Source organism: Ambystoma mexicanum, chromosome 3q (assembly GCF_040938575.1).
Source record: "Ambystoma mexicanum isolate Mex_15411 chromosome 3q, UKY_AmexF1_1, whole genome shotgun sequence".
Lineage (NCBI taxonomy): Eukaryota > Metazoa > Chordata > Amphibia > Caudata > Ambystomatidae > Ambystoma > Ambystoma mexicanum.
This window is the reverse complement of record NC_090926.1, coordinates 715199876-715224547: the sequence shown is the minus strand read 5'-3', so window position 1 is coordinate 715224547 and position 24672 is coordinate 715199876. Positions and strand designations below refer to the sequence as shown.

The following is a 24672-nucleotide window of genomic DNA, read 5'->3' as shown; positions in this document are numbered from 1 at the left end:
CTGGGCTCAGGCAAATGTTATATTGGGGGGGTCGTAAAATAGCTTTCTCTTGGGAGAAGTGGAAGGAGAAGTGCCTCTGGGAGCCACCTGAGCTGGAGGCGGGGACAGACAGAAGCTTCCCCCATGTGCTTTGGAACCTAAACCACACCCATCTGGGACAGAGCATAATTTTAAAAAAAAGATGGATAATTCATAGTACGGACTTGTCAGAATTATATAAGTAATATCATTATTCTTGTGATTTTTCTGTGCACGTTTTAAGAGGTGTTAGGACCCTGTGGTGTATTCTGGGGGGTTGCAAGCGGAAAATAGGGTCTTACTCCAAATGTCTGCATGTTAAAAATCGGACACTTCATCAATTAATGTCCATACTCCTTGCGCACATTTGTGTAATTTTTGGTAAATGTTCGATATTGGTAAACCAGTCAAAAAGCGCAAAATGTCATTTTTTAATGCAAGCCCCCAGGAAGATCAGAGGCGGACAAGCATGGACCATAAGGAATATATAATATGTACATGTAATTTCAACAAATTGTGTATCTGGGAAATATTTATTTGAATCAAATATAGATTTGTGGGCAAATTGACCAGGGGAGGATCCTCTGACCCATAAACAGACCTCATCATGATGGCAATCCATTTCCTTCCCCCAATCATGGGAGAGGGTAGAATTGGGCCAATGACAAGTAGAGAGGGGCAGGCTCAGTTATGCCACGCCCACACCCACTTCCAAAACACATAAAAAGAGACTGCTGGGACAGGTAGAGACATTAATTTCAATTTCTGCGGAGCATTTTGACGGCCGACATCCCATCCAGACAGGGACCAGAATCAGGGACGCATAGACTACAGAACTTTGAACCTAGAAGGCCCACTTTCAACAAAATAGAAATATAATTCCTAGAGATTAATAGAGAATCAGGCACAGTAACGATTCAAATACTCAGAAGAACATACAGAGTTAATCCAAGATTTACCATTCTAAAATGGCCACTGCACGCATTAGCACGTATTGCATCATCGCGGTACGCAAACGCGATGATGTCATCACGCGCTACGTGCCATAAATAGCGGAAAATCGACTCAGTAAGATCCATCGCGGATCCTGACAACAACAAGGCAATCGTACCTTGTTGTAGGTGACAACCTTTGGAAAAGGAAAAAGGTAATATTCTATCTTTTTCTGGCCCCATCCTTTTCGCTTGTTTTTTACCTCCCTTCCTGTTTTCTCTTCTGAATGATAATATGTTCAGACTAGCAAGCATGTGGAGGTTAGGTAATATCTCAGACAGTTCATGTCTATACTTCTCTCTTTAAAAACAAATTCCCCTTTATATAGAGGGTTAACAATTATTCTTTGTGAACTGAGGTTTCTTTAAGCAGACTGACAATAAGGGGTTTATTAAATAATCAGCCCTTATCTGCACTCTTTCACAGATTCAACATTCCACATTACCAAAATGCACCTTTAAAAAGTGAATGAATAGCACAACATAAATATCTACAAAACCAAGAAACTGAAAACAAGAGTGAGTGGACTTATTTACCTTGAGAAAAAGGTCCTCTTCCTTCAATCTGAGATGTTTTTTGTGCAAATTCTCTTTTCATTTTTAGAACATGAAACCAATTAGAACTCGTTTTTATTTTCTCTTTGGTCTAGAATCTCTCCTGAGGAACCACAGCTAAAGTTGTGGGGAAACACATGTTGGGAGATTAGTAAATTCTCGTATTGAAAATAGAAGAGAAAAAGAAAAAAAAGTACAAAAGCTGTGTGCGCAATGATATCATAAACTATAGAACTATATATATGCGTATGAAATCAAATACATGGAAAACCATAACAAAGCACAAAACTGTGCACAATGGAATTATGCAATGTGGATAGTGCATATATATAAATGTATGAAATGAATACATGAAGAAATATACATATGCAAAATAAACAAACCAAATCATATTGGAAAACTGACTGAAATTTACACACTGTATACGAGTACCAAACATAGGAATAATAATCAAGGTACTCCCTTACTCGGCACACAAAAACAGCTTCTTCATCAATTCTTCAATTTGCAATCCTGGGCTTATCTTTTGAGGTAGCAGGGTTGATTCTTAACACATGCCATCGTCCATTTTCTTCCAATGGCCGTCCTAAACATCATGTATATACCTCTTTTTAGCAAGCTTTCATGTACCTTTTCTACCTTGCATTACAGCGTATTTACAGTTATTAGTCAGCACGTTACTTCATTTTCTTCTATTCACGATTACTTCATATTTAGGTACATGTTTCTCTTAGAGTTTCAGTTACATTGTCAGTTTTAAGTTTTTTCATATCGTTTCGCATAGGTTCATACATCTTCTTTATGACATCATTCTGTCGTCATCAGACTTTATTTGGAGTTCATCTATATTACTCATACCTGCATTCTGGCATCTTGGTAGTGGATAACTTACCTGGTAGCCCCCTTCTTCTGCCTCTACGTGAGGGTATATTCTGAAAGACTGCCTGACTGCTTCTCCACTTTCATACACTGAACACGGTATAGGAATGTTGTATGGATTCATGCATGGGTTACCCAATTGTAGCTCATCGTCTGCTACTCCAATAGGATGGCTGTAAGGGGCGGGAACCAGAGAAGAGGCATCCACCTGCTCCTCTACAGTATATATGTCTCATGCTTTGCGCACAATTTACTGTCAAGGTGACTATTCTGACAGAGGAAATGAGCACCCTACCAAGTGTGCACTGCATGCTCAGGACGGATGTACGTTTGAATTACTAGGACAGACATGTTTGATAAATTGGTGGTCATTCTTATGCTCCGAAAATGCAGTTTGCTTTTATGCTAGCAGTCAGCATCCTATATTGAGGGCATGCACATCATTCGACACTTAGCTCAAGCCCCCAGTCCTGCCCACACCACTGACATCCGGCCACTGTCCTGCCCACACCACTGACTGTCCACTAACCCCTTGCGAAGGGGAAGGGGAAGGTCCCCCCCAGTAAATGTCAATTTCCAACACTGGTTTTGAGGCTTGGGGAAGTTATCGCCTTTACTGCATTATCTCCTCTCACTATAGAGGCAGACACAACTGCCACGAATCAGGAACTGTTCACAGCAATGAGTGGCCTAGTTTTGGCAAACTCAGCTCAGGCCCCTCTGTAAGGCTGGGTGGCAGCAAAGGCGACATGGCTTTACATAGGGCTAAGCTCAAAGGCTTGTCTTTTCGTCGAGGCTCAACTGAGAGCAGAAATAAAAACACACAAAAAACAGTTAAACCGATAGTACACGCGGTAGGAGTAGAAGAAGAAAGGTCCTTTTAAAAAAGTGGGGCATGGCAGAGTTTCACGCCATGAATTACCTAAAGCAGATAAAAAACTAAAACAAGAACGAAATAAAAACAAAAAATACAGAGGGCAAAAAGGACCCAGAATAAAAAGTTGCAATGGGCAGCAGTTGTGTACCACCAGACATGCCTATCCATACTCACCAGCAATCCTGGACGGGGTTTGCCTGCTCATTGGCTATGCAGCAGGCCAACTTTCCCCACCAAAGTCATTACATGTCATCTCAATCCGATCCTCTCTGATATTCCGCTCTGAGGTGCCATGACTGTGGGTCCCAGTTTAAGAATAGCATGATTTGCTGTAGGTCAAGACTAGTGCGCATTATCAGAGCTTTCTGTGCTTTTGTTCGAGCATGTGACTTGCATGGGGTACTGCAACGCCGGATTCGTAGAGATGTGTGCCGGTCGCGTCACTGGAATACCACAGTATGCTGCAGCGCTGGTCAGTGGAAGAGCTATGTGCATGATGGCAACACTGGAATACCACAGTATGCCGCAGTGGTAGTCAGTATGGACTGAGCGTTCTGTGCTTCTTTCTGAGCATGTGACTTGCATGGGTTGTGGCAGGGCAGGATAGAGATGTGTGCCAGTCACGGTACTGGAATACCACAATATGGGGCAGGGCTGGCCAGTACGGGCTAAAGGTCAGTGGAAGAACTATGTGCATGATGGCAAGACTGGAATACCACAGTATGCTGCAGCGCTGGTCAGTATGAAATGGAGGTCGGTGGAAGAGCCATGTGCATGATGGCAAGATTAGAATACCACAGTATGCTTCAGCGCCGGTCAGTATGGGCTGGAGGTCAGTGGAAGAGCTATCTGCGTGATGTAAGAGTGAAATACCACAGTATGCCGCAGCACTGGTCATTATGGACTGGAGGTCAGTGGAAGAGCCGTGTGTGATGGCAAGTATTCACAGTATGCTGCACCGCCGGTCAGTATGGGCTGGAGCTCAGTGGAAGAGCTACCTGCGTGATGGTAAGAGTGGAATACCACAGTATGCTGGAGCGGTGGTCAGTATGGGCTGGAGGTCAGTGGAAGAGCTACCTGCGTAATGGTAAGAGTGGAATACCACAGTATGCTGGAGCACTGGTCGGTATGGACTGGAGGTCAGAGCTATCTGCGTGATGGTAAGAGTGGAATACCACAGTATGGTGCAGCGCTGGTCAGTATGGCTGGAGGTCAGAGCTATCTGCGCGATGGTAAGAGTGGAACACCACAGCATGCGGCAGCACTGGTTAGTGTGGGTGGAAGTAAGTAGAAGAGCTCTTTGCAGGATGGCAAGACAGGCGGGATAGAGGTGCTGCATGCCAATGTTCAGATGTGGTGATAGTCCTGTTCCTGTCACGGTATAGGAAGAGAGTGGGGATTGAAAATTGGGAAAAAGTAGGGCATTTGCTTGGGTATCAATGTCCCAGGAGTACTTTTTTTATAACAGAGGAGCATTGGTCATGCAGTGTCTGTGGATCGATGTGCAGGAATCGCAGATGATAATGATGCAGGTCAGGGTGTAGGCCCATCAGCACAGCAAAGATGTGTGTTTGGAGGGCCAGCGATTGAGGAGCTTTTTTTTTTTTTTTTTTTTTATTGATTGGTTTTGTTTTTGATGCTTACGCATCTTTACAAAATTATATGGCAAATCCAAATTCAATTGTTACATCATATTTACAGAGATTTTAAAATTCAAATATATACATACGATATACATACAAATGAAATAAAATTACAATCATTGCAAACATTTTCCTTCCAACAACAGAAATAAGAATACGTCACTTACAAACAATTCAATAACAGAAGGAATAGTAATACTTTCATCAACGCAAATGGTAGCAAAACATAACAGATTAGATTATTCTAACAGCAGAAGCTCTAATTACATACATAGAGCTGTCTCAATGATTTTCATTAAACGAACTGTCGCAATGATTATGGAATTACATGAACCCCACATGCATCTTGCCCAAATTAATTCCCTCCCATATTCAGTGTGTGTCGAATTAAAGGAATTGATAGCTTTTAATCTTTCTACTTCAAAAAAGGGACATGACAGAAAGAGATGTTTTAAAGTTTCCATACAAGCAACATTGTTGCAGAATCTACAGGTGATATCATAGGAATCGTTAGAGTTGCTAAACCAATGGTTGGTTCTAGCTTTCGTATGTAATAAGTCTAGACGAAAGTACAAATATAGTGTCCGAATTTCCTCACTAGGACAAAGCGTGAGGTATTGCAAGCGAGGTATTTGCTTATGTCTAAATAGTGCATATTCTGTAAATGAGCAATAGGAAGCAATTTGGGAAGATGTTGCAGCCCAATCATTAAAAGAAAAGGCGTTTATGTGCTAAGCTTAGTTTAAATTGCAGATCTTCTGGAAAAATATTAATACCAGAAAGTATAGTAAGTATACGCATGTTTATAGATGTGGGATGGGATTCTCTCAACATGTTGAGAAAGTCCTCATACAGAGAATTTGTTAAAGGAAAACGCATCTTTACATATAAGTTTAGAATGCGCCAATTATGTCGGGAGGCCAAGGAGTTTAAGCCAAGTTCATGGCGAAGAATGGCATTGGGCACATATGTTGGCAGGCCAAGGGTGGCTTTCCAAAGCTTGGCTTGTAATTTGTTGAGAAAGGTAGATAGTTCAAGAAGACATAAAACAAGTCCATATAGGATAATTGGTTCTACCTTTTTAGAGTAAAATTCAAATGGAGGCAATAGGGAGAACTTACAATATTTCCGTAAGATTATTTTCATTTGGCTTTGGAGAGGTAATACTTTTTCAATTAAGGCCTTTTGCCAAAAGGAAGCGGCAGAGTTGTTTGCCAAATTATAGCCTAAATAGGTAGTCTGTTTGACAAGCTGAAGATATTGGGAATCACTGTGCCAGTGAAATTTACGCATCCTAGCCTTTGAGGTTAGCACCAAAATAGTCGATTTTGATGAATTAATAGCAAGATTGTTTTCTTAACAAAAATGGTGAAAGGATTCTAATTTGTTCTGGAGACCAGAATGAGTACTGCCAAATAGGAGCACATCATCAGCGTAAATCAGCCATGATAGTTGTAACTTGCCAAGACGGACTACGTTAGATTTAGAAGAGTTCCATATACCTTCAATGTCAGATAGATATACATTGAACAGAACTGCAGCCAGATTGCAGCCCTGTTTCACACCAATTGCTGTAGGAATTGGCTCAGTCAATAGTCCATTGTTCGAAATGCATACTCTGAATGAAGTATTGTGATGTAGTAGTGCAATAAGCGCCACTAAAGATGGAGAAAGGTTATACTTTAACATTTTATCCCAGAGTCTACTGCGAATGACACAGTCGAAAGCAAATGAAAGATCCAAAGAGGCTATGAAAATAGGGCCATGAGCAGGGCGATGTGACGCAGCTATTAGATGAGCAAGAATAGTTGCGTTAAGTTGGGTCCCCATGTTTTTTCTAAAGCCTGTCTGGACTTTATTGAGTATTCAATTTTCCGCAATGTGGTTTTCAACTTCCTTTAGTAGTAGCAGTGCAAAGATTCTAGCCGCAACATCAATGAGAGCAATAGGTCTAAAATTTAAAGGATTATTCAAAGGCCCTTTTTGGTGAAGCGGAATAATAATCGAGCTGACCCAAGATGGAGGGAGACATTTGTTACTGAAAATTGATTGAAAAATCCTCAGGAACACAGTAGCCCAGAATCTCAGGTCATCTTTAACGACACAAGGAGGAAGACCATCGGGTCCTGCACACTTTGAAGATTTTAATTTTGGAATTGCGAAGAGGATGTCTTCTATGGACCATGGACAGATAGATGGAATGTGTGTGACTAGATCAAAAATGTCATGTTGTTTAAATCTAGGAGGAAGTAAGTATTTTTGTTCAAAGAAAACAAACCATGAAATACCATCTATTGCTGATTCCAACTGGGTCACGGGACATTTGTTAACCGCCCTAAGTATTTTCCATATATCGCAAATGTTGTGATTGCAGATTAATCTTACCATGTTCTGATTACATATTACATGAAACGCAGGACAAGCAGCTTTTATACCGTTCTTATGTTTACGTTGCAGAATTTCTTTAGCTGCATAATAGGTTATAGTATCCATATAATGGAAATTACTCCTCAATTCTCTAAGTTTGCAGTTTCTTTTTGTTTTTAATTTAGCAAGTGTGTTCGATAGAAGCAGAGAGGAGTGTGTTGTGTTCAGCTGCTTAAAATTAGATTCTGCAATCGTCTCAAGATGAGTCTGTATCATTTGTAGATTCCACGAGAGAATGATCTGGGAGGAATTGTCATCAACATTGGAATCAGGCCACCAGTCCCGATTGACTGAAAATGTTAGGCGACGACATGTTGAAATATTCCATCGAACGGAGAGAAGTTGTCTATCTATCTGAACGATAGACAGCGCATGCGCCTTAGCAAAGGAATTTGTTTCTACAGTCATAATACTAGAAAGAATGGCGTGATCACCATAGGATGGGAGCGAGGCGATGATTGGGGATAGTATGCCTGATAGATATTTAGAGGCAACTATGTAATCAATGGTAGAACCAACATTTCCCCTTTACCATGTTAGAAAGGACTTTAAGCACTGTGATTTAATTACATAAAGATCCCAACAAGAAAAAAAGTTAGCCCATCTTGCTCCATTTGCAAAGGCACTGTTAAAATGTTTAGAGGATTCCTCATGCGAGGAAGCGTTCACAGATGCATATAGATAAGCATTCAAATCGCCACAAATTAGTAACTCTGCTCCGGGTTGTTTGCAAATGATATCCATTATAGTATCATTTAGAATGTTAATTGCTTCATCAATTGAAAGGGTAGATGGATTCCAGTAAAGTGAAATCAACACCACATGTTTGAGCCCACAAATGTTGATATTGACATCAATTAATAGAAACAATTGGGTAGACAGACTGCAAGCAAAGCAAAGGTGATTATTGAGTAGTATTGTGATACCACCGACAGACCGCCCAGATAGCGGTTGAAAAGCAGCATTATGAAAGGCTGTAAAGCCGTCAAATTGAAATTCATTGCAGCACATGGTTTCTTGCAGGAATAAAATAGAAGGCAACCTTTCCATATTCCTATACGCAAACCAAGTTGAAAGGTTATTAAAGCCACAACAGTTCCAAGATTGAATAATCAATTTTTTACATTATAGATTCACAGTGGGGACAGGATTTAGAGACACTTGTTGTGAAGGGGATTATGAGGTGGGCAAAATTCCCAGAAGACCATTCAATGCAGAAGTGAGGGAAGCTAATTGCGTTAGAATTTTTGCATTCTCAGATTGGTCAGAGGGACGACCAGGATTGCCATTAATATCCTTTAGCAACATAGGAGGTTTAAATTCTAAAAAATGAATCGCCTTTTCAAAGGATGAGAAGGCCTGCAATTCCAACCGTAAAGAAAACAAATCAAATTTATGCTCCAAAATTAATTTCGCTATAATAGGGGACAAAACCTTGCAGAGCATACGATTATTATTAATCTTATTAATCAACGGTAACTTTATCCAGTCCACATCTTGTGAAATCAAATTACGCAGAGAGAGAATTTTATATAGTGTATTCATCAAGAATGCACGGTTAATAGGTGCTACACCATTGGTTTGCGGAGTGCTGGACCATCCAATAAGAGTTTGCGTTTCCTCAGAGATGTCGTCAAAGGCAACAAGCTTTTTATTGTGTACCACCAGGGGAAGAGAAGGTAAGCTTATTGGAACGGTCTTCGCACCAGCCCCATTTATTTCATCTTGGAGCAATGAAACGTGGGCATTGACAGAAGAAGGTGTACAGGTACTGTACAGTGGTTGAGCAAGCTGTCCATCTGATTCCACACTCGATAGATGTAACAATTGTGAGCTTGCGCATGGAAGCAGAGTTTGAGGTATCATATTAAGCACCTGTGACGATTGAGGTTTCATAAGTGGTGGATCCGGACAAGATTGGTGAATCATCGCCTGAACGACCATAGGAACACGTGCAATAGATTCAGTCACGCCGTTGATGGAATTACTTTTAACACCAGAACATGAAGTTTTTTTGTTCTCTATGAGAGGAAAGAAAGTGCTCATGTTTACTTGTATCAAAGAACTGGAAGAAGCGAGCGCCTCACTACCGGAAGAGCTTACAGGTGCACTTTTCTCTTCCATTACACTTCTGCAATTGGTTTAAGGAGGGAGATGGACGCACCTTTCTTCCCTCCTTCGAGTGCTTTTTTTGAGGATTTTAGTTGAAGTGCAAGTTGACTTTCTTCGTTTAGTTGACTAAAATTAAGAGGGAGGTCTTCATTCCCTACTAGAGAGGCATTCAGTGAGGCATTTCCTATATCAGAATTTGTGACTGAGCTTTGCAAGGAGGAGCCTGCAATGATGCTATTAGAGGAACATTTTTTGTTCATATTCGATTTGTTTCTACGTTTTACCGCTCTCTGATGAGCTTTTTTCATTCTGCGAGACGGATGATGGATCTTTTTAGATAAATCCATAGATTCAGACATCTCAGTGGATGCAACCTCATCCAGTACGTTTGTAAGAGCTGATGGACTATCAGGAGAGGTGCCAGCAGTATCAGAAGCTTGAGGTACAATATCATTTTGGAGCAAGTCCGCAGAAAATAGATTTGATTTAAAGAGAATTTGTTCAATTTGCTAAATTCTTTCGTGTTGTAGTTTTGCTGTTTCTATTGAATCTATTTTAGGAAGCAGAGGAATTGCGGGCTCCACTGTGAAGGGCTTCGCAACTGTCATTGCGAATTACATTGGAGTACCATTTAACAAAGGGGTAGCATCGGTAGTTTGGGTGATTTGGGAGATCATAACATGCAAGGGCAGGAGAGAAGGCAGGCTCCTTCTCACAATCTCAGCTGTGCGCTCAGGTCATGTTGCATAGAAGTTATGACAAGCTTCTTGAGCTAGCATGAACCCTTCAATTTTTTAGAGTTTAGTAGAGTTAGTTAGAATACAATCTTTCATGTCTTTTAAGAGTAAATGAGTAAATTCATGTCCTTTATCCAAAAGGTTTAAGATCTGTGTAAGAACTGGGAAAGAATGTAATTCTCGTTCTAACACATGAGAGGAATTCTCATAATGTGGCATCAAGGACATTTGAGAGTGAGGAGAGATTGGAACAGAAGCAACTTCCTTAGGATGCTGTTTTATAGGAGATTCATGAAAAAAGGGATCATCAAGTTGTAATTTCCTATCTGGGAGGAATTCACTTGACGGAGAGCTACCCATTTTGCTTGGCGCAAAGAAGGCATTGACAGGTTTTGGGGAATTGGTTGGATTTGTAAGCGAGGGTAGGGAAGGGAAAGAAGTGGGGTGAAAGTGAACCTGTTCACGAAACCCACAAGACGCAGTAACAGGGGTGGAAGGGCCCAAGGAGAGGCTAATGCGTCTCTCTAAGGCAGCAATTATGCCAGGTGCCAGCATCGAGGTGTCAGACAGGGGAATGAAGGGCTTAACCAACTCCTCTGAAAAAACACCTGAAGTGATATCCGAATCGTTGGCAGTTTTTATGGTGAAGGGAATATTCACGTCTATTGCCGCACTTGCATTAGACAATTTTGTATCCGTTAGCAGTTCAAGGGGAGTATGAGACAGAGGGTTCACTTCAGATCTTGAGATAGGGTCTGCCTGTAAGGATACTGAAAGGAACGATTTCTGACCAGAGACTAGACTCTGACTTCCATTTTCTGTTTAGGCAGCTTTTTAATTAATGAAGATTTTACAGTCTCTTCAAGGCGCTTACCGTTCCTTAAAGTAGTTATGGAGGAATCCATGAAACAGAATTTGTATGTTATAACTAGTAATTAAGCACAAAGTCACACCACTATAATGAGCATCCAAAGAGTGCCAATGCTCCAGCAGAAGCAAAGGGAGGACAGAGCCTGTGCCCAACCGAATAAATGTTATCTACTGAGCACCCGAGCACCGCGCACTGCGAACAGCAAACAGTGCTTAGCTGGTGCTTTGCGGTGCGCGACGCGGGGGCGCCTGGCTGTAACTACTTAAAGGAGAGCAGAGGGCGTTACTCGGCCGGAGGGCGGAGCATCCGCTAACAGGAAACACCTTCAAGAAAATGAGAAAGAAGAAGGAGGGTTAAACACACAAAGTGCCCAAGCAGTTTGTAACAACCACACACCACACAACCACAGTTGGACAACCTCAGGGGAACAACCTCAGTAGGCTTTAATAAAAGCAACATGCGAGGCACACAATCACCTCAACAAAGTCAGGCAGGGTGGTGTCACGGACTAAGATGTCCTCCACGCGAGAAATCAACAGAGGAGCACTAGGGCTGCTCCAGCGAGTAAAGGCTGCAGGGCGGCGTCAGCAGCAGTAAATCCAAGGGGCTGTGAGGCAGTAGACAGTAAACAGCAAACAGTGCTTAGCTGGTGCTTCGCAGTGCGCGGCGCGGGTATGCCTGGCTGTAACTACTTAAAGGAGAGCAGAGGGCGTCACTCGGCCAGGGCAGCGGAGCATCCGCTAACAGGAAACACCTCAACAAAGTCAGGCAGGGTGGTGTCACGGACTAAGACGTCCTCCACGCGAGAAATCAACGGAGGAGCACCAGGGCTGCTCCAGCGTGTAAAGGCTGCAGGGCGGCGTCGGCAGCAGTAAATCCAAGGGGCTGAGTGGCAGTAGACAGTAGACAGCAAACAGTGCTTAGCTGGTGCTTCGCGATTGAGGTGCTTTGGGAAAGGAAAATCGTGAGAGTGCTGAATGGGGTTATATCAGCAAAGCCTAGAGTTTGCCTCAGTGCCAGAATCAGAAGGCATTTTGCACGGCAGCGTGGACATAAAGTGATATTGTTACATGTGGGGTGCTAGAACAGTGAACGTTGGAGGACTGGTGGGCGCTTTGTGCAGCGCGTCCCAATACGGAAATAGCCCGCATCTTTTAGATCTGCTCTGGGGCTCATTGCCGTGAGTGTTAGGTGGGACCCTCCCATGTGTGTTGCCCCTTTAAGGGGATGTGCCCCTCCCACGTGTATTGCCCCTTTAAGATGGGCCATGACTGTGTCATGGCCCAAGTTAATAAAGGGAGCCCCTGCAGGCACGTGAGGCAGAACGGCTGCAGACTCCATAAGAGGTTGGTCTGAGTCCGCCTCTACTTTACTGATGTAGGCCGGAGGCCTACACGGGGCGGCACAGGCCTGCAGGCCCTGTTGCCATGGGACCATCGTGCCAGGACGGTGGCAGAGGTCCACATGGTCAGGAGCCTGGCAGGCTGTGTCCCCCACCCTGGTGGCACTGATGTCCCCTAGTGCCACGGGGCCTGCCGGATGGACATGGCAGGCCCCAAACTCCCACAGGCGCTGGGCCCGTTTGGTGCTGTGAGGAAGCAGCACCCCGGGGGCGCCTGCCGGATGGACATGGCAGGCGATCCCCCCAACAATGGCGACGAGGAGTAAGGGCCCTGCGTGCCCCGTAGCGTGGTGAGGAGCTGCCCCTCACCCGCTCGCCTCGGCGAGCGGTCTCAGATGTGTGCTGGGGGGTGTGGGTCTGCGCCCCCACCCCACGTGGAGTGAGATTGCCCGCGGTGTCGGCCGCCACGTTGAGGAGCTGGTGTTTCCCTCCCGTCGGAGGGAGGGAAGTTGCCCGCCCACCGTTGAAGGCGGCATCCGCCGTGTGGGAAGGAGGGTGAGCAGCCCCTCCCCACCCGAGGCCGCACAACATCAGGCGGCTCGGTGCACGCAGCATCAGCCGCGCGGGGATGGAAAAGCGGCATCGGCTGCGCAAGCATTTCCCCCTGCCACAGTAAGAAGAGCGGATGTCGGAGCCCGCGATGGGGAGGAGGTGCGGCCCCCCCCGCAAAGAAGATGTGAAGTGACATCCACCGTGGAGGGGGAGGAGCAGCAATTTTCAAAAAAAAAAGAGAAAAAAAATTGCAAAAGGGAACTTTTGCCAGCGGCAGCCCATCCAGAATACGGGCCTGCTGCAGCACAAAAAAAAAAAAAAAAAAGAAGGAAAGGATGCATGCTGGAAGACAGCAGGGCTCAGAGGCGTCCGGTACAGTGGGTCTTCCCCGGCGAGAGGCCTGCGGGTGAGCCCCCCCCTGGCCGCGGCCCTCTGGGTGGAGGGTGCTCGTGCGGCCGGTGGGGGAGCCATCCTACCCCTGTGGCATCTGAGCTGTTGGGGGAAAGAGAGGGAGCCAGCCTGCCCCCGGCGGCTTCCATCGTGCCGGCAAAGCAGAAGTTATACCTCCCACCTGGGGTGGGTTGTGTCATACTGCGGTTCGCCCCAGCAGCACGCCGCCGGAGGGGACGACTGTGCGACCCCATGGAGAAGTAATGAGCGGCATCCGCCGCGTAGGGAGAAGCCGTGCTGCCCTGCCTCCTCCCCTGTGAAGAGGCAGAACGCCCGCTGCCACGACCGAGGGGGGGGTTGAGATGGCCCAAGGCAGCAAAAGACGGTGGGCGGACGAGCCCTGTCTGTGTTCCTGCCTGGCCGCGGCCCTCTGTACTGAGGGTGCTCGTGCGGCCAGGGAGGAAACCAACCTGCACGTCATGGCGGTCTCCGCTGCAACAGAGAAAATAAACATGAAAGTTCTCCGGTGAGCGGTGTGATGAAGGTAAGCTCCAGCCGAACGAAGGAGAGAAGTCCCCTATTTGCTGGCGCCATGAGACCGACACAGCCCCGATTGATTCTGGGCCGCCTGCGGTGGAGGACTACAGTGAGATGCAGGTTTGCAATTCCGAGCCCTGCTGGCCATTAACAAGTGCATGAAGAGCGGCGTGGCCGTGCAGAGCACAACAAATGCTGGAAAAAATAAATAAATAAAGAAATAAAGAAATCCACAGTGAAGATCTACTTGAGAGGTAGCACCTGTGGAGTGATGGCAAAAATGAGAGACTCCAGTAGACACCCGGGCCGTGATGCAGAAAGGAAAGAAGCATGCACGCTCCGCAGGAGCTGATGATGATGGCACACTGGATGACAGGGCGAAATAGTACCAGCGAGGCCCCCGGACCAATAGAGGTGGCTAGCCTGTGCCAAAGGCACCCCATTGGATGATCCCGGGGGGCGCAACCGGTGCTGAGCCGACAAGACACCAAGCAGAACTAGTGCACCAGCACCAACTGGGACCGCGACACCTCTGGAGGTGGGGACTCCACCCTCATGCTCCTCAGGGTTCCAAGCCAGGGCAGTGGTGTGTCCTGCGACCTATGCACTGTGCACGGCTGGACACTTAGAGAAACCGAATGTCCTTGCGCACCTGCAACCCCAGTACCATCCTGCACTGGGGAAGAGGCGCCACGTGCCACCCGGTGTCCAGAAAGAATGACTCTCACCATGCAGTGGACAATAGGTGCTCTGCACTACCAGGTAACCAGAGGGTGCCCTTCTGCTGCCGTGGGGAGTCCCAGGCAGCCGGCGAGCCCAACACGATTCCAACACGGTCAACCTGTTGGCGGCGTAAGTGGCCCCACACTGTGCCACTGCAGTCACCCAGCCCATCCTCCAGGGGCCCTGCCTGCCCGCCGGTCTGCCGCCCGCCAGGAAAGTGATGACTGGCTCCAGTCTGGAGCAGCATACTGAGGGGGCAACTATAAGGCGTTTCACACCAGAGCAGAGATGAGGAGGCAAGTTTACTCCACAGGCACCAACAGGCAAGGCAGGTCGGGATGAGCCCGATCCATCCAATGGAATGTGAGTAATCGCTTATTCTGGGTCAACACATGTCACAGTGCAGAGCAGATTCGTCAGCATCACATCAGAACTCCAAGTCCTGGGTGCGCGAGCTCACTATCAATGGAATGTCCAAGAGGCTGCACACGATGGGCAAACGCCTCTCTGCATCAAAGACTGCCCTGTGCAACTGAAGCGTGGCATTGTTCCAGCGCCAACAGTAGCCTCACCGTGGCCGACGTGGGACTGTCACCTTCAGGCCCCTTGGGTGGGGGTCACTGCCATGAGCACTAGGACATCCTGCATTCTGTGCAACCCCGGCGCTATCAGGTGATCCGAGATGGTAGCTCCCACCACGCACCTGGAACGCCAATCCAGCCCTGCGTTGGCAGCCAGACAAGAACTGGTGCACTGTTACAGCAATCGGAAGGGAAGGCTAACCAGCAGAGAAACGATCATCTCCCGGAACAGTGCCATCGGTACACAGGCCACCCTGCCTATCATGTTGGTGGCCCTGACAGCCTGCCACTGAGGACACCCTGCCGGCCTGTCGCTGAAGACACCCTGCACGCTATGCCATCGAAGGACCAGGCTAAATAGGGCTTCGGGGAGATACCTGCCGGACCCCCTGAGTTCAGCCAGGCAGCCCTGGTCCCCAACACCAAGAATCAGTGCATCAGTCAAGGGATGGGTTGCAGCTCATCATGAGTGCTTGTGCGCCCTCCTGTGCTCCTGGAGGAAGGACATGTGCCAGATCGGGAGAACATTGCTGACGAAGGGGGTGAGCGATGCCCTGTCAACCCGTACCCCATCAACAACACGGTGCCCTATCAACATCACATGGAGTAGCCAGGCTGCCCTGTGACCGGCGTCTCGCTGCTCTGCTAGGAACATCAAGAGACCATGCCGAGGTGGCCCCTGGCACTTGCCAGGCGCGGCTTTGCCGGCCGTGAACTGTACCATCAATGGACCTGGACTTGGGATGTGACTCCTGAACGGACGCTGATGGAAGAGGAACTGGTCGTCTGCTGTTCTGCAGTTGCTTAAAGAGGACTCAGTAATCCTGTGTGTTTGAGGCTGTGAACCTGCATAGTAACTACATGCTCTAAGTGGTCTCAGTAAATAACAATGAGGTGAGGCTGTGATCCCGTGATTGCGAGGTGTGCATGTAGTGCCAGCCTTTGACCATGGCGTTGTTTGTGTAGTTGCCATTCCGAACCCCAGGTTAATAAAGGGTCTTGCAAACTGTGGTGGATCTGCCTGTGGTCCTCCAGCAGCTCATCGGCCACCATGATCACCTATTGAGCATGTTTAGAAACGGGTTAGTATACTTTATATCTGTAACTGTTGGCGTTAGCTAGGTATGTGTCAGTGGCATATCCTATCTTTGGTCTACCCTGCAAGTACTAAGGGATACGTATTTTGTTGTTCTGTAACTGGTGGGATGCATGTGTGTTTTAGCCACGTTTGTTTGTTCGTTATGAAAAAGGAGGAGTGTTAGGTGGGACCCTCCCATGTGTGTTGCCCCTTTAAGGGGATGTGTCCCTCCCACGTGTATTGCCCCTTTAAGATGGGCCATGACTGTGTCATGGCCCAAGTTAATAAAGGGAGCCCCTGCAGGCACGTGAGGCAGAACGGCTGCAGACTCCATAAGAGGTTGGTCTGAGTCCGCGTCTACTTTACTGATGTAGGCCGGAGGCCTACACGGGGCGGCACAGGCCTGCAGGCCCTGTTGCCATGGGACCATCGTGCCAGGACGGTGGCAGAGGTCCGCATGGTCAGGAGCCTGGCAGGCTGTGTCCCCCACCCCGGTGGCACTGATGTCCCCTAGTGCCACGGGGCCGGATGGACATGGCAGGCCCCAAACTCCCACAGGCGCTGGGCCTGTTTGGTGCTGTGAGGAAGCAGCACCCCGGGGGCGACTGCCAGATGGACATGGCAGGCGATCCCCCCAACAGTGAGCTTGTGGCAGTAATAGATATTACTTAAAGGGGAAGAGGTGGGGCCTGTGAGTCATGTTTGTGGCACATGGGCAGTGGGCTATATGGGCTTGTAAGCCGCTGCAGAGACTTCCTGATGGACGCCCACAAGTGTTGCTTTTCTGCTCCCTACGTTGTCCCTGCACTGGGAAGTGAGGCTGTTATTCTTTGGCCCCCACCTCCGATAAAGTTGTGCTTCAATCTCAGATGGTTTCAATATTATTCGACGTCCTTGTATCTAACCTGTTAACGGCGCACCCTCTTCTTCCACACCCATGCAGCACAGCTAGGAGTAATTCAGGATTCTACACGGAAGCACGCACACACAACCTCTCTCGGAACACACAAGAGAAGAAGCTTTCCCCACGAACGCAAAGCAAGCACTGCGCCGGTAGATCGGCAAGCTTCCCTCACACACGTGAAAAGCAAGAGCTGCATCCGTCCAAACCTCTGCAACACATGGAGCATGCACAGTGCAAGCGTAATCCCAAAGAACTGCTGAGGCGCGCGCAGCAGCTGAACAAAATTCACCTGTAATCCGCACAGTTGCATGCAGCAGTGTACCATACATGCATTAGAGTTTCACGGTTATTTTGGGTACAAAGGAGACATTCGATGTGTTAAAAAGCACAGAGATTGCAGTCTGGTAGTCCTGCTGCAGGAGAGCTAACAAAGCTTTTGCTAACAGAGGCAGAAAGGTGGGCGCCGTATTCTCTCCACTTTTTTTATTGGACATATTTCATCTGGTTGGTCCACTTTTCACGACAACTCTGCTGATGCTAGGCCTATTAATTGGCATTTGTAGCCATTTCACACAGGGGGTATTCTGGAAACCAATTTAAGGCAGGATCAATGCAGGTCTCCCCTAGTTGGTAATACTCAACCATTTAGCTCCAGAGTCGAGTTGAGCATGTAGCACCATCAGGGAAGGCCTAGTGACCTTCCCACAGCCCCCAAAAAGCATTTTATATTTATTTAAATGCCCTGTGTGGCCCTCTCCACTTGTGTTCCTTGCTTCTCCCTTGCCTGGCAACCAGGGGCTGCTCCGGCCCACCACCCGCTGTGATTGCCAACTATCCAGGAGCCCTCTTCACTCCCAGTGTAGGGGAAGCCTTGCCCGGCCAGTCCACAGCTAAGGGCCACAAGGTGAAGGGCAGATCGTGAAGAAGCAGCCCCACTCTGTGTATGCCTGTGTTCTCCTGGGGAGTCTACCGCAGTCACCCAGCAGTGACAGACAAGGTACGTGTGGCCTGGGCAGGGAGTACAGCCATTACTGTACTCCAGTAAGAACCCACCACCCTTACTATCTGTTATGATATAGCCTAAGGTAGACATAGTGGCACTCAATCTTAGTGTATACGTTAGCTATACTCTAGAAGGAGCATAAACTACGCAGCGTAGCCATACTTCACACCTGAACTGTTGGTATAGACTTCACACTGGCCTGTTGCGCCCTGAGATCTAACTGTGCTGTGCTCTGTAGTCAGCCATTGTGGCACGCTTCATAGTTAGCCATTGTACTGAATTGTGGACGGAAAATGTGTTGCACCTACTTAGATACGAGGGGGAAGATGTCATGCAGGGTTTAGATGCATTTTGGGGCTACAGAAATGTATTGCAATAGACATTTCCGGACGATTAGCCATGCGTCACATTTAGATAGAATTGCGACGATTAACCATGCGCCACATTTAGAAAGAATTGAGAAGATTAGCCATGGGTCACATTTAGATAGAATTGCGAAGATTAGCCACGTGTCATATCTAGATACATTTGTGAAAATGAATTGTGAATATTAGCCGTGCGTCACATTTAGATCGAATTATTAAGATTAGCCACGTGTCATATCTAGATACATTTGTGAAAATGAATTGTGAAGATTAGTCTTGGGTCACATTCAGATAGAATTGAAAAGATTAGCCATGCATCACATTTAGATAGAATTGTGAGGATAAGCCATGCGTCACACCTGGATTGAATTGTGAGAATTAGCCTGGCCTCACATTTGAAGAAATTTGTGAGGACTCGCCTTGCATCACATTTGGATAGAATCATGAAGATTAGCCATCTAGAAGAACTTTGAGGGTACCCAGTGTACTAACTACCTCGCTCCTGCTCCCCCCTACACACCTCCCTTATACTATACATGCCCATGTGCTAGCCAGACTACACACAAACACACAACCAACATAACTAACACTTGCATACAACAACAAACCCAGGCACTGAACCTTACTCCTACGTAGACAACAAGCCAGTGCAAACAACCAGAACCTTAAATGCCACCAATATACAACACACACCCAACATAACAGACATCAGCACACAACAAACAACCAAGGCATTGGAACGCTGCCTTATGGATAGACAAGCCAGTGCGCTCATGCACAACCTTAAATACCAGCCAATTTGAGGAAAGACTAGGCCAACAGCCTATACCTCGGAATGCTGGATTATTTACTGCAGAAACTGCAACGTATACAGAACGAAGCTGCACTAAAGATGCTACATTGTCTGACATAAAAAAACGAATTACTTTCAAAATGATGCATAACACACAGAGCAATCCACGGCCTAGGAGCAGAATTCATACAAAAGAAATCACCATTTACCAGCTGACCAGAACACTCAGATCCAGCAACGACATCCGCCTAGAACCTAAATCGTACATGAGGAAAAAACATGGTCGAACAGCTTTCTCTTGCCTAACCGTTAAACTTTGGAACTCCCTGCCCAGAGAAATACGAACCATGAAGGACCATCTAAAATTCAGAAAACTTCTAAAAACCTGACTCTTCAACTCAGAGCGGTACGAAAAAAAATGAGCAACACCCACGCCCCATGGAATGAACACACAACTGGAAAGAAGGGGTACTAGGCTAGATCACTGCAAAGTGCAGGGAAGTAGAGAGGCATCTGAATGGGAGGGAGACCCAGCTGTACCTGTTCCCAAAGAGGGTCCTACCGGCAACAAAGGAGAGAGATGGGTCTGCCCTAATTGAACCACAGATAGAGGGCATTAGAATTAAAGGGGTTAGAGAGGCTACCCACACTCGGAAACAGATGGACCACGTGGCACATGTAGCTCAAGGGCACAGGGAATAGGCGCCCCCCATGGCCATCCCCACAGGGGCCCATGGAGGCGATGGCTGCTGCACACCGGGATGTGCAAGTGGGTAAAGTGATGTGGACATCCATTAGTCTGAACACAGGAGGTGGAGAGGTTACCACCACTAAATAGTCCTGTTAACGACCCACACATCAGCACAGAAAATAGGAGTGGGAATTGTAGCACACCACAATGTATGACATTGGAAGAGATATGTGCCACAGGCAGCCAAAACTGAGGGGATACGATACGGTATCGTCACTAACCAACCCCACTAAAAAACTCATCCTTCTGCATACACCTCTCAAACTAAACACAACCGTACCTCTACAGCACTACAAACAGCATGCACTTCATGTAACATAACATAATGTGCATGGCCTCGCTGCTCATCAGTATGGGATGAATGCAGCCCTTCCATGCAGCTCTAAGCTTTGGACTGATCCTTGAGCAAAAGGGGGCTTGCGGTGGGCTACACATGCTATGGCAAAACTCCACGTCCTTCCTTCTGAAGATCAGACACTTCTATGTGAAATGCCTCTGGTATTTCTGAATGGCACTTACTGACCAGCTCCGCGTTCCCCCATAGTCTTGCACTGGCTCTGGGAAGAGGACTAGTTTCCCGTTGCGCGTGTCCCTTTGAACCTGAAGGAAACACCATGGCTAAAACAGAGGTCTGTGCCTCATACAGCTGCAAATCTTAAGATGGCGAAGAGCACCAAAGGGCTTTTTGCCGCATCGCACAGCCCAACCTGTGTGCTTCCCCATGCTCAGGGAGTCAACCCATGAGACCTGTCTTTTATTTATTTATTTATTTTCATTTTTATAATGTGCCACTCGCCATAGGACTCAGGGCGCACAGGAAAGCACAAACAACTGCGGTCAGAAGAAGAACAGGAAGGAGTAGTTCAGTTATGCAATATTTATTTTAATTTTTATAACGATGGACTTTTTTAAGGATGGACAGCGGCCTGCAAAGATGTAACCTCTGAGAGGCAACTAAGCCTTAGCTAAAAGAGCCAGGGAGGAACTGTAGTCCTCTTGTTAATAAAGGAAGATGAATCCCAGGTCATGCCAAGGCAGCCTCCACTTACCCTTTCAGGGATCAGTGAAAGAGGGTGCTCTGTCAGTCTGGAATCCTGTGTGAATTCGGGAGCAATCACCTGACAAGTAGTGCCTAGAAAACTTTAGATTAAAGCCAGAATGTGCTTAAGAAGACAAGTAGAATTCTCACGCCTTCTTGTTTTCAAGTCCGCGAACAAATCGGAAGACAACTGCATTTGTAAAGGTCCCAGTGTGGCCGCGGGGAGTGGGAAGAGGGAGGGGCTTCGGAGGACAAACATGTGTAGTTAAGATACCTCTGAAGCCCCAACAATGAAAGTCATAGTGCAAACACACAGTATTATTCTGGAACTCCCTACCTCCATCCATCAGGGAAGATCTCCCCTACCTCCAATTCAGATCTAATACCATCCTATGGCTCAAGGAACATGACACATAACGCGTTGCCCGCCGCTCCATGTTTAACCATTGTAAATTGTGTATTACTTGTACATTTACTGATCATCCACGTTTAGACTTGTAACTGCTGTATACCTCCTGTAATTATTATTGACCGTTTGCTTTTCACTGTTCTTGATGCTGTCCAACATTGTAACTTCAGCTGGACTCCATCTATTGTGCTCCTGTAACCTAAGCTTTGCAATCCTCTTGTTCCTTCTGCGCCCTGCTACCCTTGGGTTAGGCGCGCACTACAAATAAATAAACAAACAAACAAACAATCCTTACCTGACTACTGCCTTCTGTATTGCAAACACACTGCAATCTAGGGGAGTCCTTACCTGACTACCGCCTTCTGTATTGAAAGTCATAGTGCAAACACACTGCAATCTAGGGGAGTCCTTACCTGACTACCGCCTTCTGTATTGAAAGTCATACTGCAAACACACTGCAATCTAGGGGAGTCCTTACCTGACTACCGCCTTCTGTATTGAAAGTCATAGTGCAAACACACTGCAATCTAGGGGAGTCCTTACCTGACTACCGCCTTCTGTATTGAAAGTCATAGTGCAAACACACTGCAATCTAGGGGAGTCCTTACCTGACTACCGCCTTCTGTATTGAAAGTCATAGTGCAAACACACTGCAATCTACGGGAGTCCTTACCTGACTACCGCCTTCTGTATTGAAAGTCATAGTGCAAACACACTGCAATCTAGGGGAGTCCTTACCTGACTACCGCCTTCTGTATTGAAAGTCATAGTGCAAACACACTGCAATCTACGGGAGTCCTTACCTGACTACCGCCTTCTGTATTGAAAGTCATAGTGCAAACACACTGCAATCTACGGGAGTCCTTACCTGACTACCGCCTTCTGTATTGAAAGTCATAGTGCAAACACACTGCAATCTACGGAAGTCCTTACCTGACTACCGCCTTCTGTATTGAAAGTCATAGTGCAAACACACTGCAATCTACGGGAGTCCTTACCTGACTACTGCCTTCTGTATTTTGGGCGTTGATGGGCTTTACCTGGACTTGACAAGTTCGGCCTTCCTGACAGTTCAGGGGGAGAGCCAGGTCAGAGGGGTGAGTGTACCTGGGAGTCCCGCTCTCTGAAAGCTGTGCTCTCGAGCCCCTCACCTGATGGTACAGGAGGGGTGCCCAGGACCTGTGGTGATGCCTGTCTGCATGGGCCGGTGCGGGTGCCCTAACCCCTGTCCAGGGGAAGGGTTGAAACCTAAGTGGGCGGCCATTCTAATACAGGAGAGGGGGATTGAATAACAGCTGTGCAGACTTTCAATTATTTGGAAACACGCGTGTGTGCTCATCCGTATTATGCTGTAATCGTCTTTTCTTCGCACGACTTACGGACTGAGAGCTGGAGTCATGTGGTGCTTGTGTCACGCTGGAGCTGCATTAGCACCCAGTGGGTGCTGCAGGACAGGGTTGAGGTGCATTGGCAAAGCCGTGCGGGGTGTCGGGGTGCTCTGTGTCAGGAAGGAGGGGCATTCCAGCATGTGTTTGCGCCAGCAGAGGTGCGTGTAGGTTTCAGATCTGGCGGAGTAAGGAAATGGGGGCACAGACAGTTAAGGGTGGATGCGCGTTGGCGGAGCTGTCAGAGTCTCCAGGAAAGTAACTTAAACTTCGGCGTAAGAAGAACACGTACAGTCGGCAAAAATGGTCACCGTCATTATGAGAACTGAAGACGGTGTGCACATTCTGGCCCGCTCTGTGGCTCCCAAAAGATGTATTATTAATGATGTCTTGCGCCAAAGCCCGCGACGCCCCACGGGGCATGCGGCCCGCGTCTTAAAGCACGGCGCAGAAGTCCAGCCCTGCGCGATCCGCGCCCGGGAGGGAGGCTCTCTCAAGACCACTAGGCAAAATGCAAATGTGCTCTTTTCATATTTAAATCTATGCAAATGCTTTGAATACATTAGTAGTCTCCGCATCCTGGAAATTCTGGCCTGGCAGGAGGGGGACTGGAGTGCCGTGAGCAGCGTTACCACACGTGCACCGGTAGAGTCCAATCTGTGCACCCGTCTTTGCGCGTTCACTCCATTCCTGCGGATTCCCTGGCCCCAGAATACACATAGCTCTGAATTTCCAGTCTCTGTGGCATCCCTTAAATGGCTGGCGTGCTGTCACAGTCTTGCTCCCACCCGCTTTCCCCTACGGCCAGATGCTGCTCCAAGGCTGAGCTCAAGAGACCATTTTCTCCTTGCCTTTGTTAGCCGACATTTTGTTTTGTACGCCTGGTTTTCTGCGATTGGCATCAGTGGAACGCCAGAAAGGGCACATGGCTGGCTCTGCAATGGGCCTGCCTGCTTACTGAACAATATCACAGTAGTGAACAGGCTCGGACTGGCCTACAGGGCTATAGGGCCACCCATGCCCCAACCAAAACGCAAAACGCTTGTGTGGGCCATTTTTTTGGGGCAAATTTGGCCACTTTTTTGGCCAGTGCGAGCCAGTTTGATGAGTTACTTCATCATGCGGCTAGTAGTTTTGACCAGTGTTGCTGAATACATATCTTTTTTAAAAATTCAGTTTTCATCACATTTTATCAAAAAACTCACCCTTGGGTACTACTCAGTCTGTCACAAAGGGAATTAATTGCCATTTGTAACAATGGGCCACTTTTTCATTGGTGCCGAGAACATTGTATGCCCCAGTCCGACCCTGTTAGTGAAGGGGGCCCATGTTGTGAACCGAGGATAGCACAGGGGCAACATGCTGGTCTTGGAAGCAAAACCAACAACAGAGGTTCGAGTCGCCGATCCGCGCTAAGAAACCGAACACTGGTATTAAGCGCGTTATAATAATAAAAAAGGAAATGACATTGCATTCACATATTTTTTAGCAATAGCACTGTGCATGCCTGGACTTGTAGAACCATACTTGTACTGACAATCTACAAGTTTCAGAAAGCCCCTTGGCCGAAACAAGAGGACACTCATGAGCGTGTCACACATGAGAGATGGGTTATGCCAGATGACTCTCCACATCCACACACCTGATCCCGGACGGTGCCAGAGGGGGTTTCATCTAGAGCAGGGGTGCACAACTGATTTTGACAGAGG

General features: G+C 47.1%; 1 long non-coding RNA gene across 2 annotated transcripts in view; it reads right to left on the bottom strand.

Moving 5' to 3' along the window:
* Nucleotides 1–24672, bottom strand: part of LOC138582902 (uncharacterized) — a 108801-nt gene that overhangs the window by 77182 nt on the left and 6947 nt on the right. For both annotated transcript variants that reach the window (XR_011305101.1, XR_011305100.1), the window contains exon 2: nt 1548–1682. This is a non-coding gene — a long non-coding RNA (uncharacterized lncRNA). The remainder of the gene's footprint in view (nt 1–1547; nt 1683–24672) is intronic.